The sequence below is a fragment of the Panthera tigris genome, chromosome X (genome assembly GCF_018350195.1).
Source record: "Panthera tigris isolate Pti1 chromosome X, P.tigris_Pti1_mat1.1, whole genome shotgun sequence".
NCBI lineage: Eukaryota > Metazoa > Chordata > Mammalia > Carnivora > Felidae > Panthera > Panthera tigris.
Genome location: NC_056677.1, coordinates 19,782,015 through 19,800,258, shown reverse-complemented (window position 1 = coordinate 19,800,258; position 18,244 = coordinate 19,782,015). Strand labels below are relative to the sequence as shown.

Below are 18,244 nucleotides of genomic sequence, written 5' to 3'. Positions count from 1 at the left end.
TTAGTGTCGTTCTGTTTATCTGTTGGTTCTGCTCTTCTCTGCATTTCCCATAAAACGATAAATCTGAAGGCTTAATCAGATTTACATTCACTTTTGGTAAGAATACTTCATAGACAGTGCTGTGTTTAGCTGTGTTGAACAAATGAGATAACTTGCCTTGTTTCGCTTAATATATTATGTACATATTTTTCTCTTAGTACTTAGAGATCTTTCTTTCTCATTCCTCCTCTTAGCTGCTTACTAATTTCCTAGTATGGACTACCATGGCCTTTTGAATCCTTATCAATATAGGTTGTTCCCAGTTTGTAGTTCTTTTTTTTTTTATTTTTTAAAATGTTTATCTAATTTTGAGAGAGAGAGAGAGAGAGACAGAGCACGAGCAGGGGAGGGGCTAAGAGAGAGGGAGACACAGAATCCAAAGCCTACTCCAGAGTCCGAGCCTGATGCGGGGCTCTCAAACTCACAAACTGTGAGATCATGACCTGAGTCAAAGTCGGATGCTTAACCGACTGAGCCATCCAGGCACCTCAGTTTGTAGTTCTGACAGTGCAGTAAATGTATTGAATTCTTAGACAAGTCCAAAACACATGAATAAACGGAGATAGAAAAGGTAAGCTAGAGGGTTACATGTTTAACTTAAGAATTTTTGGTTTTATATTAAAAGATATATTTATATCTAAAAGATATATTTATATCTCTAAAGTATTTATAAACCCAAAATTGCTAAGTAGATTCATTACATATTAGGAAAAGAAGCAATCTGGAGAAGAATTGGCTTGGTCTTTGGTGTGTCTTTGGAGGATGTATCTTCCACTCCAGAAGAGAACAATGGGGTGATGTAAAGAAAGGTACACGTCAGAACAACAGTGATAGAATCATGCTCTCCTTCATCACGTGGGCGGAAATGTAATCATTTGGTTTTCCAGAAGGGGAGAGATGTGTGTGCTGTACCACTTAGGCATTTAATCTTTATTCATTTATCCATCCATCTGTTTCATTGTGCTCAGGTACACAGCCAGTGGAGAATCTGAATGTAGTTTGGAAGAAACACAAAACCTTTCTGATTTGTAGCTTATGCATCTGTAAAATGGAAATAATTATAGTTTTCTCTGGCTCATTATGATCCTCACGGTCATATGATGGTAATGAGTAATGTAAATATTTGATATGGCTTCTCAATTTAAACCTAATGAATTTTCAAAAAGCAAAGTTTTAGAGTTCCTCTTTTTTTTTTTTAGCAGTTTACTTATGGTTTTCTTTTTCTTTTAGTTATAGGTAAACATTGGAAACTCCGTGCGGTAAACCAGTATTTCTACAGAAAAAATGGCAGAGAAGTCAGTACTGAATGTAGTAAATTGGCTTTCTTCTTCAGGAAAAACTAAACGAGACTTCTTTGTTATCTTGGGTGATACCATACTCCAAGTGGACTAATTGGAAATCTTTTCACCTAGAGATAATGTCCAGCCTTAGAGCTCGTCATTCTCATGTTGCTATTTATATACATAATTAAAATTCCAAGTTAAAAAAATTGTTCTGCGTTTTTTTTTTTATATTATTGATTGACAGTTCAAGCATATCTGGTGCCCATGTGTGTGGTATGCGTGGTGTATATTGGTGTATATGCATGTTGTGTCGTGTCTCTCTGAGTATACATGTGTGTGTGCACATGGGTGTGTGTGTGTGTGTGTGTGTGTGTGTGTGTGTGTGTGTTTAAGAAAACCATTAACTTGGTTGCCTGGGTGGCTCAGTCAGTTAAGGGTCTGACTTTGGCCTAGGTCATGATCTCACTGTTCCCGAGTTCAAGCCCTGCATCAGGCCCTGTCCTGACAGTTCAGAGCCTGGAGCCTGCTTCAGATTCTGTGGCTCCCTGTCTCTCAGCCCCTCCCCAACTCATACTCTCTCTCTCTCTCTCTCTCTCTCTCTCAAAACTAAATAAACATTAAAAAAATTTTTTTTAATTAAAAAAAAAAAAAGGAAACCATTAACTCCTCTCAGAGCAGTACCAGCTGGCAATCTTCACAGTCCAAGCCCCGCAACTATCGAGTCGAGCAGGGTGGCTCTAGAGCTGAGAGACGATGCTCCGATGGCCAGTATGAGAACAAAACCTGTAAGTAATAGTTGGCATGACAGTAATTAGAACACATACAAAGGAAACAGTAACCGTGACCCCTTGTTGTGTTCCTTTGCCTCCCAGCTTATCCAGATCTTCCGCTTCTTGAATGTCAGCGCAAGAGGCGTAACGAAGTGGGCTCTGTCCTCTGTCGGTGGAGGAATGGTATGTGGTTGCGTGTGTGGGTTCTGTGTATATAGGCCTTGTACTCACTTTTGGAGCCCCTGCCTGTGCAGCTCACTGAACTGTATTTTCAGTGCTGATGGGACAGCAGGGGAAGAGCATGTGAAAGAGAATTGACAATTTCCAAATTTCAGTCAGATTGGAAATGAAAAGTTGTCTTTGTATTCTTGTAGTGTCAATTTAATTCCTAATTGGTGACCGTCCAAATTTGACAGCATTTGGTAAGATAGCAATACAGAAACAAAACGTGCTCATGTTAATATTAAATACATTTGATGGAGCCAAAATGGCAGGAATGTTGCCAGCATTGTTACCGGACTAATGAGCTGAAGCATATTTGTCCCTAGAATAATCCCTGTAGTGACCCAGAAATCTTTATTTCCTTTTTTTGCCGAAATACTTTTGTGTTACTGTGCCAGTCATCCAAATATATTAAAGCTGTGCCTAAATTTAATAACTCATAAATATACCATTATTATTTCAGGCTTTTCCCATTGGCTTGGCTTCTTATATCACCCCCAGAAAGCAGAGACTCCACAAGTTTCCTCATTCTTAAGATTGCTTGATCTAGAGAAGATGAAGAAATGGCTCACACCACAGCATGCTCTACAGATCATTAATCAAAAGGTATTTGAGTGCCTCCTAACTGTAAGGTATTACTTCCGATTTTGAACACTTTAGTTGATATTGAAACACTGCTTTGAAACCTCTTAACTCTTGCAAGATGGGAGACGGACGTGGGGGGTCACAGCGCCGGCTCCGAGTAGTTTGTAGCCTGCATTTACGACAGCAAGCTCATGACTTTCCAACCAGGCTGACTCAGTTGCCCTTTATGCTATGATCTTTTCCTTCCAGGGTTATTTGTATCCAGTGCCGTCTGCCTTTTATATTTTCATGCCTTCCACGAACCCTGAACTGTAGGGAAGAAAAAATTTGCATATTGTAAGATCTTGCATTTCTCTAGCTCTTTATACTTTTCAAAGTGTGTGTTTGTGTCTTCTTGGCTTATTCCTGATCTCAGTACGTTTATATTCTGGTTTTCTCTGTCCTGAGGTAATGCTTTCTACTTGCATTTACACTTTTTATTCTGTTTCTTATGACTGGTTCCCCTTATGATAAAACTATGAATCTCAAGGGGCGCCTGGGTGGCTACATCGGTCTCGGCTCAGGTCATGGTCTCACGTTTTCTTGAGGTCGAGCCCCACATAGGGCTCCAAGCTGACAGTGTGGAGCCTGCTTGGGATTCTCTCGTCTCCCTCTCTCTCTGCCCTTCTCTGACTCACACTGTCTGTCTGTCTGTCTCGCTCTCAAAATAAATAAACAAATTTTTAAAAAACACTATGAATCTCAATCCAGTTTAGCTGCAACTTAATCGGCACAATTCTATTTGAATAGCGTTAGAGACTTGAGAGGGAATGTTCTCTACCATACAGAGTGATTTAAGTTCCCCTGAAGAGACAAATGTGGTGTGGTCTGTTCTGTGAGGATGTGGTAGCTGGAGTCCTAACAGAGGTTGCTTTGTCATAAATCAAGATTGCAAAGCAATTGTTTCAATGGGGGGAAAGGGAGCAGAGGTGGTAAAGAATGCCTTCATCAGTCTTACCACCTGTGGTACCCCTTTGGACAAAATCAAAACAGTAGTAGATGGAAGAACCAAGGCCAGCTGAGGGACCACCCACCTTGGCAGTGCAGTAGCAGGTGCCTGGGCCACTGGGTTAACAGCTTTCATTGTTAAGTGCACTGCCAGATCCCAGCCCAGAGGGGGCCTGTGTAATGTGAAGTACTTGCCTAATTGATCATTGACATTATATTCATATGGCCTCAAGGAAATTCAAACTGTAGGTAAAATGTTTGTGTTCACATATACGGATGGAATAGTGTGCCTTGCTTGTGGTTAAATAGCAAACCGACAGTTAAAATTAGGCCATGTAGTGAGTACTACTGATTTTTATTCGTTTAAAGATAAAGTTCAGAATCCTTAATTTCAGCCCAAAAGAGACAGATTATGTTTTCCTCCTTGTCCTACATTAATTCACTTTGCACTCATTTTCTGGGAAAGGTTTGATGTGTAGAGAAACGCTTTTCCTTGCGACCAACAGTATTCATGCGTATTATATAAGCTGAATGATTTAATGTGAGTGTAAAAGTTTTCATTTTTTAATCCAATGCACCCATCCAGTCTAATGCAAAAACCTCTGTCAGAGGGACCAGCAATATATTTGGGGGACTAAATTCTCATCCAAAGCTTAATTTTAATTAAAGGTAAATCTTTGAAATAAGAGGAATCTAAACTGGTAAGGAAGAAGTAAAATTCTCACTCTTTGCAGAAGACATGATACTATATATAGAAAACCTTTAAGACTCCACCAAAAAACTACTGGAACTGATAAATGAATTCGGTAAAGTCGCAAGGTACAAAATCAGCGTACAGAAATCTGTTGCATTCCTGTACACTAATAATGAAGCAGCAGAAAGTGAAATTAAGAAAACATTTACAGTTGGACCAAAAACATAAAATATCTAGGGATAAACTTAAAACAGGTCAAAGACCTATACTCTGAAAACTATAAAACACTGATGAAAGAATCTCAAGATGACACAAGGAAATGGAAAGACATTCCATGCTCATGGGTTAGAAGAACAAACATTGTTAACATGTCTACACTACCCAAAGCTATCTACACATTTAATGCAATCTCTACCAAAATACCAACAGCATTTTTCACAGAGTTAGAACAAATAATCCTAAAATTTATATGGAGCCACAAAAGACCCCAAATGGCCAAAGCAGTCTTGAAAAAGAAAAACAAGGGGCGCCTGGGTGGCTCAGTCGGTTAAGCGTCTGTCTTTGGCCTAGGTCATGATCTTGCCATTCCTGAGTTCGGGCCCCATGTCCAGCTCTGCGCTGACAGCTCGGAGCCTGGAGCCTGCTTCGGATTCTGTGTCTCCCTCTCTCTCTGTTCCTCCCCTGCTCGCTCTCTCTCTGTCTTTCTCTCTCAAAAATAAGTAAAGATTAAAAAATATTTTAAAAAAAGAATAAAAAGCTTCTGCACAGCAAAGGAAGCAGTCAACAAAACTAAAAGGCAACATACAGAATGGGAGAAGATATTTGCAAATGACATACCCTATAAAGGGTCAGTATCCAAAACATATAAAGAACTGATACAACTCAACACCCCAAAAAGAAATAATCCAATTTAAAAATGGGCAGAAGAAATGAACAGACATTTTCCCAAAGAAACATAGAGATGGCTAACAGACACATGAAAAGATGTTCATCATCAGGGGACTACAAATCAAAACCACAGTGAGATATCACCTCGTACCTGTCAGGATGGCTAAAACCAACGACAACACAAGAAACAACAAGTCTTGGTGAGGATGTTGAGAAAGGGGAACCCTCATGCACTGCTGGGGGGAATGCAAACTGGTGCACCTACTGTGGAAAACAGTATGGAGTGTCTTCAAAAAAAAATAAAAATAGAACTACCCTACAATCCAGTAATCACACTGCTGGGTATACCCCCAAAATACAAAAACACTAATTCAGAGGGATACATGCACCCCTGTGTTTATAGCAGCATTATTTACAATAGCCACAGTATGGAAGCAGCCCAAGTGTCCATCAGTAGATGAACGAATAAAGAATACGTGGTATATATATTCAGTGGAATATTATTCAGCCACAAAAAAGAATGAAATCTTGCCATTTGCAACAACATGGATGGAGCTAAAGAGTATTATGGTAAGCGAAATAAGTCAGTCAGAAAGAAAGACAAATACCATATGATTTCACTCACATGTGGAATTTAAGAAACAAAACAAACGAGCCAGAAAAAAGAGACAAACCAAGAAACAGACTCTTAACTCTAGAGAACAAACTGATAGTTACCAGAGGGGAGGGGGTGTGGAGGGATGGGTGAAACAGAAGATGGAGATTAAAGAATACACCTATCATGATGGAAAAAATATAAAATGATTTTTAAAAAGAGAAATAATGGTTTCATTCACCACCAGCTGAAAGTAACTTGCTTGCAGTTTTGGTTTTCACCTTGGACACCTCCTGTCTGATGTTTTGTTTCCCTTTTGATAGGTTCAAATTTCAAGTCCACAATCAGCTAAGCACATAGTTCTAAAGGTACAGTTAGGGCAGACTCTAGACATGACCAAAGTTCAGCCTTATTTATGTTTAGCAAATGATAGCCAAAGAAATTTCTGGGTGGGGGCACCTGGGTGGCTCAGTCAGTTAAGTGGCTGACTTCAGCTCAGGTCTTGATCTCACAGTTCCTGAGTTCAAGCCTCATGTCGGTCTCTGTGCTGACAGCCCAGAGCCTGGAACCTGCCTTGGATTCTGTGTCTCCCTCTCTCTCTGCCCCTCTCCCACTCCTTCTCTGTCTCTCAAAAATAAATAAATGTTAAAAAAAATTTTTTTTAAAGAAATTTCTCTGTGGAGCAAGTGTTTCACCGGTTTACGTCTTGTTCTTTTGGCAGCGCTGAATGAGTGACCTGTAGCTCACATTTAAGGGCCTTTGTTTTGTTAACCAATTCTAGAGCTTTGTTGTTACACTTTAGCTCTGACTCTGGAAAGCAAAAGAAGAGCTAAGGAAGTGACTCTTCTCCTGGCAGCCCCCAACCTGTGAAATAGTCTGCAGACTCAGCATCTGCGGAGCTGGGAGCTCTCTCTTCTCAGGTACACGTTGGAAGACTCTCCCTTCAGTGCTGGCTTGTCTTGGGAGTGTAGAGGACAGGTGGACAACAGAGTAAAGGCAAAGATGGAGAAACAGAGAGGATCCAGAGATGGCTCTCCACACTGGAAAGGGAAGTCGTAGCAAGTCCTTCAAATGTTTAGATGATGCAACGCTCGCATTTTCAACACCTTGTTCACTACAGGGAAAATACCAGCTTTTCAGTATCAGCTGTCTGGTTTATTTTCCCTATCTCTTCTAAATTAGGAGAAAATGGCCCTCAGTTAATGAGTGTCTGAATCCACATGTGACTTTCTCCTGAGACCCCAGAAAGACAGTAAGAGAGGGATTTCATTTTATTTTTAATTTTTATCCGCTGGAACAGAGGGATTTATAAGTTGGCATTAGCACACAGGGAAAGGATAGGGAGAGAGAGACAATGGGACTCCTGGTTTTTGCAACATGCTTAGTGGAACCGTTTGACTCCTGAAACTGTGCCCATATAATATTGACCCAAATAGAAGTAACAAATATTTTTAAAAAATTTTTTTGACGTTTATATATTTTTTGAGAGACAGAGCATGAGCATGAGCAGGAGAGGGGCAGAGAGAGAGGGAGTCGCAGATTCTGAAGCAGGCTCCAGGCTCTGAGCTGTCAGCACAGAGCCCGACGTGGGGCTTGAACTCACAAACTGCGAGATCATGACCTGAGCTGAAGTTGGACGCTTAACCGACTGAGCCATCCAGGCACCCCAACAAAAATATTTTAAAAAGAATTCCAAGAAAAGCAAGGAAGTTAACATTAGGATCTCATATTTACTTTGTAAACTTTGGTTCTGCGTGTTCAGTGGGGCCCTTCCTGTAATGAACGCAGTATGATACACTTCTCTCCATTTTCAAAATTTTTAGAAGGTTATGGTGTCACTTTCATCTATGGCATTTTGTGGGTCATATCTCTCTGATTTATTTTCTGAATCCTTCTTCAGGCATGCAACCCTCCATTACAACACTACTCAAGAACGTTTGGGGGCATGTTCCCTGGGATTCAAAGTCATGTTGTTTCCGTGAAGAAAAGCAGACTACTTAGTGTACTGTGAGACTTCCTGCTGCTCTTTCGAACCAGAGGTGGTCATAGTGCCCCTGGGGCCTTCCCTGTTTTGTGTACCCCGCTTGCCTCATGTTGGTGAGGGTGGTGACGGATGTGTCCTCCTTTCTACATCCCCTTTCTATCCTATCAGGCAAATGTGATGTCTGCTCCTCACTTTGTGTTCCTGGCTCTCTGTGGACCCCACTGACCTAAAGATGCTTAACCTACTAGTAATAGATGGCTTTGTGTGATTGCTGTGTTTCCTTTGGGACACCTTCTGTTTTTGTTACTCCTTTCTAGGCAGGCTCTGAGATTGACAAAACCTTTTGAAGTTGTTTCTATTCCTATTGAATTCACCGTCACTCTTACATTTCTAAAGAACTAAATTTCCAGACATGAAAACCTTTTCTCTCTGAACTCCCAGATCGCCTTCTAGATTTCATATGTCCTCGTGCATGTTGTGCCCTTGTTAGTTCACACCAGTTCTACTAGATCTCTAGTAGACTACTCTCCCTGAGGTCAAGACAAGTATCTTTTCTTCATGTTCCCACAGTGCTGACCTAAGGTACTGACATATCATAGCAAAATGTGTGCTGAGTGTATTCTTTAAAGTTCAAAATTGCATTATGATTTGGTTTTATTCAAGCCTTTGAGGGAACCCATAAGCACTGGATTTGTCCGAGAGTGTGTGTCCCTCTGTTTCTGACTTCCAGATCTAAAAACAGAGGAGGTTGAGCTCTGTACTCTCTAAAGGCTTCAGTCTCTGTGACTCTTCCCCTTTGGATAAATTAAGCAGCCATTGAGTGCATGGTCTAGGTATTGTGTTATAGTGTGCAGGGAGAAGTAATACAGTTTATGAAGACAAAACAAGCACACTAAACAATCAGAATAATTATAGGGCAGCCTCATTAAAAAAAAATTTTTTTTTTTTACAATTATTCATTTTTGAGAGACAGCACAAGCGGAGGAGGGGCAGAGAGAGAAGGAGACACAGAATCCGAAGCAGGCTCCAGGCTCCGAGCTGTCAGCACAGAGCCCGACACGGGGCTCGAACTCACAAACCCTCATAAACTGCGAGATCATGACCAGAGCCAAAATCAGATGCTCAACCGACTGAGCCACCCAGGTGCCCCAGGGCAGCCTCATTTTAAAGTACAGATTAACTGGGGCTCCTGGGTGGCTCAGTCGGTTAGGCGGCCGACTTCGGCTCAGGTCATGATCTCACAGTCCATGGGTTCGAGCCCTGCATCGGGCTCTGTGCTGACAGCTCAGAGCCTGGAGCCTGTTTCAGATTCTGTGTCTCCCTCTCTCTGACCCTCCCCCATTCATGCTCTGTCTCTCTCTGTCTCAAAAATAAATAAATGTTAAAAAAAAATTAAAAAAAAAATAAAGTACAGATTAACTATCTGATAGTAATTCCATATATTGATCTTATGCAAAAAAGCACCCAAGGATATTTGTCTAAAATGTGAACATACTGTACCTAGGCAGTGGTTTTACATTTTTTGTGTACACGAACATTTTTAGAGAAGGAAGAAGAGTAATCAGAGGAAAGAAGCTTCTTAAAACGGGACACTGGTTTTGGATGGATGGTTTTACTTTTTTTTTTTTTTTAAGTTTATTTATTTTGACAGGCAGGGAGCAGATTGAGAGAGAGAGAGAGAGAGAGAGAGAGAGAGAGAGAGAATCCCAAGCAGGCTCCATGCAGAAGTATGTGGACCGTGGTGAGATCATGGCCTGAGCCACCCAGGCACCCTCCCCCCAGCTCATTCTTAATGTTTTTGCAGATTTAATATCCTATTACTTTAAAGTACAAATAGGAATTTAAACATCTGCCTTAGAGTAGTACCAGATGAGATCCTTCAGGCCCTGCTTTAATGAATAGATATGTTTTATTTAAAATTAATACCTATCTGCATAATAAGGTGTGCTACTGACCTTTAAAAATCTGTTAGTAGCTTAAACATGCCGCTATACAGTATTTACTATAGTCATATACTTACTTTTTTTTTTTTAAATTCATGGATAAGATAAAAAAATTAAAAAAAACAAAGGGAGCACCTGGGTGGCTCAGTCAGTTGAGCATCCGACTTCGGCTCAGGTCAAAATCTCACAGTTCGTGAGTTCAAGCCCCATGTCAGACTCTGTGCTGACAGCTTAAAGCCTGGAGCCTGCTTCCGATTCTGTCTCTCCCTCTCTCTCTGCCCCTCCCCCACTTACAGTCTGCCTCTCTCTCTCAAAAAATAAATAAACATTAAAAAATTTTTTTTTAATAAAATTCATGTTTAGGATAAACTTCAACTCACTGAAATGATAATAAATCCTGAATATTAGTAGACACCAATTCGAATGTTTCCTTAAGTAAACTTTAAATTAGAGCTTGAATGAGTGCCCCGGCCTCTGTGAAGAAGAGAGTTAACATAGCAAGCACAAGACTGCCATCTTTAGAAAGGCCTGCTTACATGCTTGGCACTTAGGAAACTCAGTTTCTCATAAGTTCCCAAGGCTGGTAAAAAGCTGGGCACCAGACCTGACACATACATTGTTTGTGCAAATGATGTGATTTATGACAAACACCTGATGTCCTTCTAGGAATTGGGAATTTTGGTAGTTGCTGGGCCAGGGCTGTCTGTATGACCAGCCCCCAATAAAAAGGTTGGGTCCTGAGTCTAATGGGCTTCCTTAGGTAGAAGCATTACTTACACAGGTGTGGCTGCATTTTTTCTGCTGGGAAAAGGAACATCTTCAATGTATCCCCTCCCAGGCAGGGAAGGAGAGAGCCCATGAAGCCTGTGCATGGATGTCCTCCACCTCTGCCTGTGTCTTTTTCCCTTGCCGGTCTTGTCGTGTACTCTTTGCTGTAATAAACGTAAGCCTAATCCCAACTATATGCTGAGTCCTGTGAGTCATTTTAGTGAACCTCCAAATGTAGTAATTTGTACATACTCCAAATGTAGTGATTACCTCCAAAGGTAATCTTGGGTACCCCCTGAAACAGCATGTTGAGATGGTATTTGTTTCATCTCTGTTATGCTATCTTCCCCTCAGCTTTAGAGGAAAAATATAAATAAAAGGACTATTATATTTATATTAAATATTTCCAGGTCACAAGACATTAAAAAACAGTTTTTATTCATCTTTTTCAAGCAAAGAGAAAGTAGCTTTTGAAAGCCACAGAAAGCTCTAAGCTCCCTTGTTTAGGCCAAATTAGTGATTGGATTTTTTCTGATTCTTACAATAGAGTCTTTCTTCCTTCGCTCACGCTATGGAGGCAGGCTGTTTGGGCTGGTTCATAAGTAAATAGGTCATAAACTGCACTCCATTGAAAAGTGACGTACTTATGAAAGCATTTCTTTGTCCTACAGAGAGAGTACTGGCTCATCTCAAATATTGTTCTCAGCCTAGATTAGAATGCTGAGGAGTACACATTGCACATTTGGTTTTAAACACAACAGTGTAATTGTCTTTTGACGGTGCCATAAATATTTTCCTGGGAAAGCACTACCAAATAGGTAAGACTTTTAGGAAACTGTGTGGGATCACGGACCTGAATGTAAGAACTAAAACTGGAACTCTCAGAAGACGACAGAGCAGCAAATCTCGGTAAAAGAGTAAATCGTGACGTTGAGTTTGGCAATGGTTTGTTAGTTACAACACCAAAAGCACAAAGGGGCAGAACAGATCAATTAGACTACCTCAAAATTTAAAAACTCTTGTGCTATATATAAATAGTAATATCAAGAAAATTAAGAGACAACCCTTTGAGTGCAGGAAATAATTGCAAGTCATATATCTGATAAGAGACTCTATCCAGACATATATAGAAAGAACCTTTACAACTCAACAATACAAAGCCACCCCAATTAAAAGTGGGCAAAGGATTTGAACAGACATTTTCCCAAAGAAGATGTGCAAGTGGCCAATAAAAGAACGTGAAAAGATTTTCAATGTCATTAGCATTACAGCAGTACAAACGAAAACCACAATGAGATACCGCTTCACGTCTACTGGGATGGCGATAATAGGAAAGACAATAACAAGTGTTGATGAGGATGTGGAGGAAATGGTCCCGCGGTTCTTCACAATGTTAAACATAGAGTTCTCCTATGACTCAGAAATTCCACTCCTCAGTATATACCCAAGAGAAATGAAAATACGGTCCACATAAAAACTTGTACACAAATGTTCATAGCATCATGATTTATATCTGCCCAACAGGAGAAACAACTAAACGTCTTATCAAGAGATGAATGGATAAACAAAATGTATTTTCATACAGTGGAATATTACTCAGCCATAAAAAGGTATGAAGTACTAGTATATGCTACATCTGAAAACATGATGCGAAGTGGAAGAAGCCAGTCACAGACTGTACGGTAAGACCACAAGTTGTATGATTCCATACATTTGAAATGTCCAGAAAAGGTGAATACATAGAGCAAGCAGATCAGTGGTTGCTGAGCATTCTGGAGGGTAGGAGTGGAGTGGAGTGGAGTGTATCCATCAGGGTTCACCTAGGGAAGCAGAACACGTGGGAGATAGATACTGAAAAGTTTCCTGCGAGGAACTGGCTTAGGGGATTGTCGGAGTTAGCTAGACAAGTCCCAAATCCATAGGGTGAGTCATCAGGAAGGGTATGGTGGGACTCGGGCATGAGCTGGAGCCACAGTCCACACGTGGAATTTCTTAGGGGAAGCCTCAGTTCTGCTCTCACCCCTTTCAACGAATTGGACCGAGCCCACTTCGATCAAAGTCAGCTGATTATGGACTTGAATCAGATCTACGAAATATCTTCGCAGCAGAACCAAGTTGATACATAACACCGGCCGTCGGGGGGCCGAGCCTGGAGGGAGTGTGACTGCTAATGGTTTTCTCCTTGGGCTGATGAAAATGTTCTAAACTTGTGATGGTTGCACAGCTCTGTGAATATAGGGAAAACAATTGAATTACATGCTTTAAATGGGTGAATTGGTTTGTGAATTATATCTCAGTGAGGATGTTAGTATAACAAATAAGGTATAAATACTGTATGTGTACTGGAACATCCATGTTTGTAGCAGCCAGGAAGTAGAAGCAACCCAAACGTCCATTGACAGATGAAAGGATAAACTAAATGTGAGATCTCCATACAGTGGATTACTCAGCTTGAGAAAGGAAGGAAACCCAAAACAAACAAAACTTAAAAAAAAAAAAAAGTTAAGAAACCCAGCACACGCTGAGACGTGGATGAACCCCTTGAGGACATTATGCTCAGGGAAATAAGCCAGTCACGAAAAGACAAGTGCTGTGTGCTTCCATGGATACCAGGTTATGTAAAGTAGTCAAATTCATCGAAATAGAAAGCATGGTTGGCAGGAGCTGGAGGGAAGGGAGTTCTTGTTTCATGGGTATAGTTTCAGATTTGCAAAATGAAAAAGTCCTGGAGATCTCTTGCATGGCAATGTAAATATATTTAACACTACTGAACTGTACAGTTGGAAATGGTTAAGAGGGTAAATTTTACATGTTATTTGTCATAATTTAAAAATTGGGGGAAAAAAAGACTTTGTGTCCTGCGTTGCAGAGCAGCACCCATTACCTCAACTCTGTCTGCCCTGACGTCCTGTTCTGTCCCATACAGGGCTGTATGGTCTCTGCAAAGATGAGGGAATTTCTCAAAATGCCTTTAAAATATACTTAGGGAGTTCACGTGATATTGGCACAGTTGTTTCTCTTTGTGGCTTATTTTAAGTTTATTTTGAGAGAGAGAGAGAGAGAGAGAGAGAGAGAGAGAGAGAGAGATAGATGAGGGCAGAGAGAGAATCCCAACCAGGCTTCACACTGTCAGGGTGGAGCCCGACGCGGGGCTCGAACCCACGAACCTGTGAGATCATGACCTGAGCCAAAGTCAAGAGTCGGATGCTCAACTGACCAAGCCACCCATGTGCCCCTCTTTGTGGCTGATTTTAATCTCATTAACCTAGTTCTAGGAAGCTGATGATATTTAGAGATGGTGAGTTTAGAGGATAAAAATTTGAGGTAGAACTGTTCACATGTATTTTTTCTCATTAACTGCAACAACTAAAAGCAACTGAAAATCAGGTCTTGAATGATAGGAATGTGGCTGCCCGGCTTTTGTCTAACTTTGGTGCACAGCAGGGTGATCTTCAGGGAAGTGGAGTGGTGCCCACCCAACTGAATTCTGGGGCTGTCTGGCCTGTTCAGGCTGTGAGTGGGGAAGCGAGCAGCCAACGGCCCAAGTGTTGGACTGGAAAGCATCCTCGCTTCTTGGTTTATCTCTTTCCCCTCTGAGATATACTGCCTCTTGTTGCAGTTGACAGACTCCCCAGGGGGAGGGACAGCTGGAACTGGCAAAGGCAGGCAGCCTGGGGACCTTGTTGCTTCTGCCAGGAAGGCCCAGGCCTTAGCCCAGAGGTTCTCAAATCAGGCGGTTCTGCCCCCAGGCAACACTTAGCGATGAAGTCTGGAGGCATTTTTGGTTGTCTCAACTTGGGAGCATGAGTGCTGGAGGCATCTTCTGGGGAGAGGCCAGTAATGCTGCTAAACTTCCTCCAAAGCACAGAACAGCCCCCCCACCCCCCCCCCCCCCCACACACACAGAATGATCCAGTAGTGCTGGAGGCAAGCAACCTTGGACCTTTGCAAGACTAGCCGTCACCCGGGTCTTGATGGAAATCCATCTTTGCTCGGGTGGGTTTTGATCTGCCAGCGTAGTTTTCTTTTGTTTGTTACATTCTCACTATATTATGTTTTGTTTGTCTGTCTTTTGTCTGCACCATCTCCCCCCCCTCCCCCCCGCCCAGCAGGTGCAATATACTAATGACTAATACAAATTCCAGAAGTCTGCAAAGATTAGAGACCTCCTTCCTCCTCACTGCTCTGGCCCGAGAGTCTCACATAAGTTGTGGGTCCTAGTGAGATACAGCCAGTATTTATTTCATCAAAGACTGAAAAGGATTTAATTTGCTCTAGTAACTGGGCCTCCTCCCTGCCCCCCAGGGCTTGCCAACTCCTCTTTCTGTCTTTGTCCTGAAGTCTCTTACCCCTTCCTGCCTCCCCAACTCCTCCTACTGTGGTGGGAACAGGCAAGGAGTGAAACTCCCGGGGCTGGCCCCTGGGAAAAGCAGACCTGCAGGGCTCAGGGAAAGTCCCTGGAACCTTTGGCATCGGAGGAGTGGGTACAGAGGAAGGACTTCTGGAAACTTAAAAAGCTGAATGGGGAAGGGCAGGCGGGGCGGGGCGGGGGTGGGGGGTGTCGGGTGTCCCAGCGTACCTGGCCATTCACCATTTTTAGTGGAAAAGAAAGGAAGTGTATTGAATGCCTTCTAGGTGCAGGGCATAGTAATCTTATTTAATCCTTTTAATAATTCTGAGATGAGGACACTCAAGTCCCGCACAATCAAATAAGTGGCCGAGTTGAGATTTAAATCAAAGGTGCGATTCCAAAGGCCAAGCTTCTTGTTGAGTCTTTTGGTGAGACCAGATAAGAAGAGTCCTGTCCTTGGGCACCTGGGTGTCTCGGTCAGTTGAGCGTCCGACTTCGGCTCAGGTCATAATCTCGCGGTTTGTGGGTTCAAGCCCCACGTCAGGCTCTGTGTTGGCAGCTTAGAGCCTGGAGCCCGCTTCGGATTCTCTGTCTTCTCTCTGTCTGTCCTCCCCTCTCATGCTGTCTCTGTCTGTCTCAAAAATAAATAAACATTAAAAAAATATATTAAAAAAAAAGAGTCCTGCCCTCGAGAGGGCTTCCAATCTGGTGGAGGGGCAGACAGGCCCACAAATTAGTATACGGAAGTTGTATTAGGTATGGCCTCTTTGTCACTTCCCTGTAATCAAGTTAATTGCTCAAACACTTACATATCCAAATTAGTAGGCAATCCAGTACTGTGTGCTCCTGTCCCTGTCTCTCTTTCTTCCCCTCCTCATCGTTGTTTTCCAGAAGCCCAAGTGTTTGAACCCCAGGGCTTTAGGTCTGAATTGATCAGTTCTGAGTGAAAGATAGCTGTGTGGTTCTTATCACCTGATCACTACAGAGATTCGTCATTGCCAGCGCTGGAGTGGTTACCAAGGTTACCACTCTTTACACTCCTATAGCAGCTGTTTATACTCCCGGACCCAGCCATCGTCCCAGAGGGAGTCCCCACGCGCCAAGGCGGCTCCGGCGTCAGGCATGTACTGCCAAGCCTGCTGTGATCAAATAGGGCCACGGCAGTATTTCTGGTCCCACGTGTTCTTGTGGAACCTCCATCCCTCCGCCAAAAGGTGGGGTCTAATTCTCCTCCCTTTGAATGTGGGCTGCCCTCAGTGACTTCCTCCTGTCGAAGTGGATGCAGTAGAGGCAAGGCTGCTTGACTTGTGAGGTCAGGTCGTAAAATGTGATGTGGCTTCCTTCCACCTGGTTGCCCTGCTGCGCTCTGGCCCTGAGGACCCAGTCACCCTGCTGCGAGGAAGCCCAGGTTGTCCGGAGAGGCCACATGTAGGTGTTCCTCTGACAGTTCCAGCTGCGGCCTGGGCAAGCGGCCAGCATCAAATGTCAGACGTGACCGAGCCAGCCTTCGGGTCTCCCGAGTCACACGATGACCTGTCCCTGTTGTGCCATGCCGGAAGTGACGATTCACTGAATCCACGAGCGTAATAAATGCTTTTTTTTTTTTTTTTTTAATGCCACTGACTTTTGGGATCATTCGTTGTGGAGCCGTCACAACTGGAATACCCGCACCTGTGAGGTTTTCGCCCTGCCGTTGAGGTCACCAGCCCAGATACCTCTGTCTTCATTGCTTTTAAAGGCTTTGTCAAAGGTCAACCTTTGTGGGGGCACCTGGTGGCTCAGTCAGTTGAGTGTCTGACTTCGGCTCAGGTTATGATCTCACTGTTTGTGGGTTTGAGCCCCCATCGGGCTCGCTGCTGTCAGCACGGAGCCTGCTTCAGATCCTCTGTCCCCCTCGTTCCCTGCCCCTCCCCTGCTTGTGCACACTCTGTCTCTCAAAAATAAATATAATCGCTTTTTAAAAATGGTCAACCTTTGTGTCATTCTGACACCTCCTGGAGAGAATTCATCTGCATCACCTATTTTGACATAAGATTCAGCATGTTATGTGAAAGCTACTCGTGTCTGCATCCTGGGTCAGCTCTGAGCTGTCTTGGAGAACAGGCCCATGTGTTCTCTGTCTTCAGTGGCACCTGATGTGTGGCAGGGCTAACAGTTCCTTATGTAATCCCTGAACGAACCAGAGACTCAAAATTCAGACCCGTTGTACAATATCAGATGTATTTAGTAGTTCTGTTTATGTGTGTGTGTGTGTGTGTGTGTGTGTGTATTTAAAAAAAACAATTCTTAGAGGCTCTTGGGTGGCTCAGTCTGTTGAGTGTCCAACTCTTGATTTCAGGTCAGGTCATGATCTCACGGTTCATGAGATCAAGCCCCGTGTTGGACTCTGTGCCGACAGCTTGGAGCCTGCTTGGGATTCTCTGTCTCCTTCTCTCTGCACCACCCCCCCCCAACTCTCTCTCAAAATAAATAAACGTTTACAAAAAACCCAATTCCTATATATATCCATACAATGGAACGTTATTCAGCCTTATAAAGGAATCAAGTTCTGACGCAGGCTACAACACGGATGAACCCTGAAGATATTATGCCATGTGAAAAATAAGCCAGACAAAAGGACAAATACTATAGGAGTCTACATATATGAGGCAGAGTAGTCAAATGGTCAGATTCATAGAAAGCAGAAAGTAGAGAGGTGGTTGCCAGGGGCCAGCAGGGAGGAGAGGAGGGGTTAGTGTTTAATGAGGATTGAGTTTCAGTTTGGGAAGATGAAAAGAGCTGTGGGTGGTTGATGGTGATGGTTGCACAACAGTGTGAATGTATTTAATGACCGTGAACCATATGGTTAAAATGGTAAATTTTATGGTCTGTAAACTTTACCACATTGGGAAAAAAAGATTTCTGTATAACCTGTTATTTTTGAATATCACCAAGACTACATGGGACCCATTACACAAACTCAGCCCTGGGAGAAGCGATAGAGATGCTTTCTAGACAATTTCATCTCTTCCTCAGAAAACTTCTGTGCGAGAGCTACATAGGAAAAGAGGTCAAGTGCACGCATTGTGAGCCACTTCCCTTTCCTATCATGTGCCATTGAGAGCCTTTGCGTTGAAAGTTCAGCCCGTGATCCTC

General features: G+C 42.7%; 1 protein-coding gene across 1 annotated transcript in view; it reads left to right on the top strand.

Annotated features, from left to right (window-relative positions):
• The window catches only part of APOO (apolipoprotein O), a 59,778-nt gene extending 58,265 nt beyond the window's left edge, over positions 1-1,513 (top strand). Inside the window, exon 9 of the mRNA XM_042974663.1 lies at positions 1,270-1,513. The gene's annotated coding sequence lies outside the window, so the exon portion shown is untranslated. The remainder of the gene's footprint in view (positions 1-1,269) is intronic.
• The last annotated feature ends 16,731 nt before the right edge of the window (positions 1,514-18,244 follow it).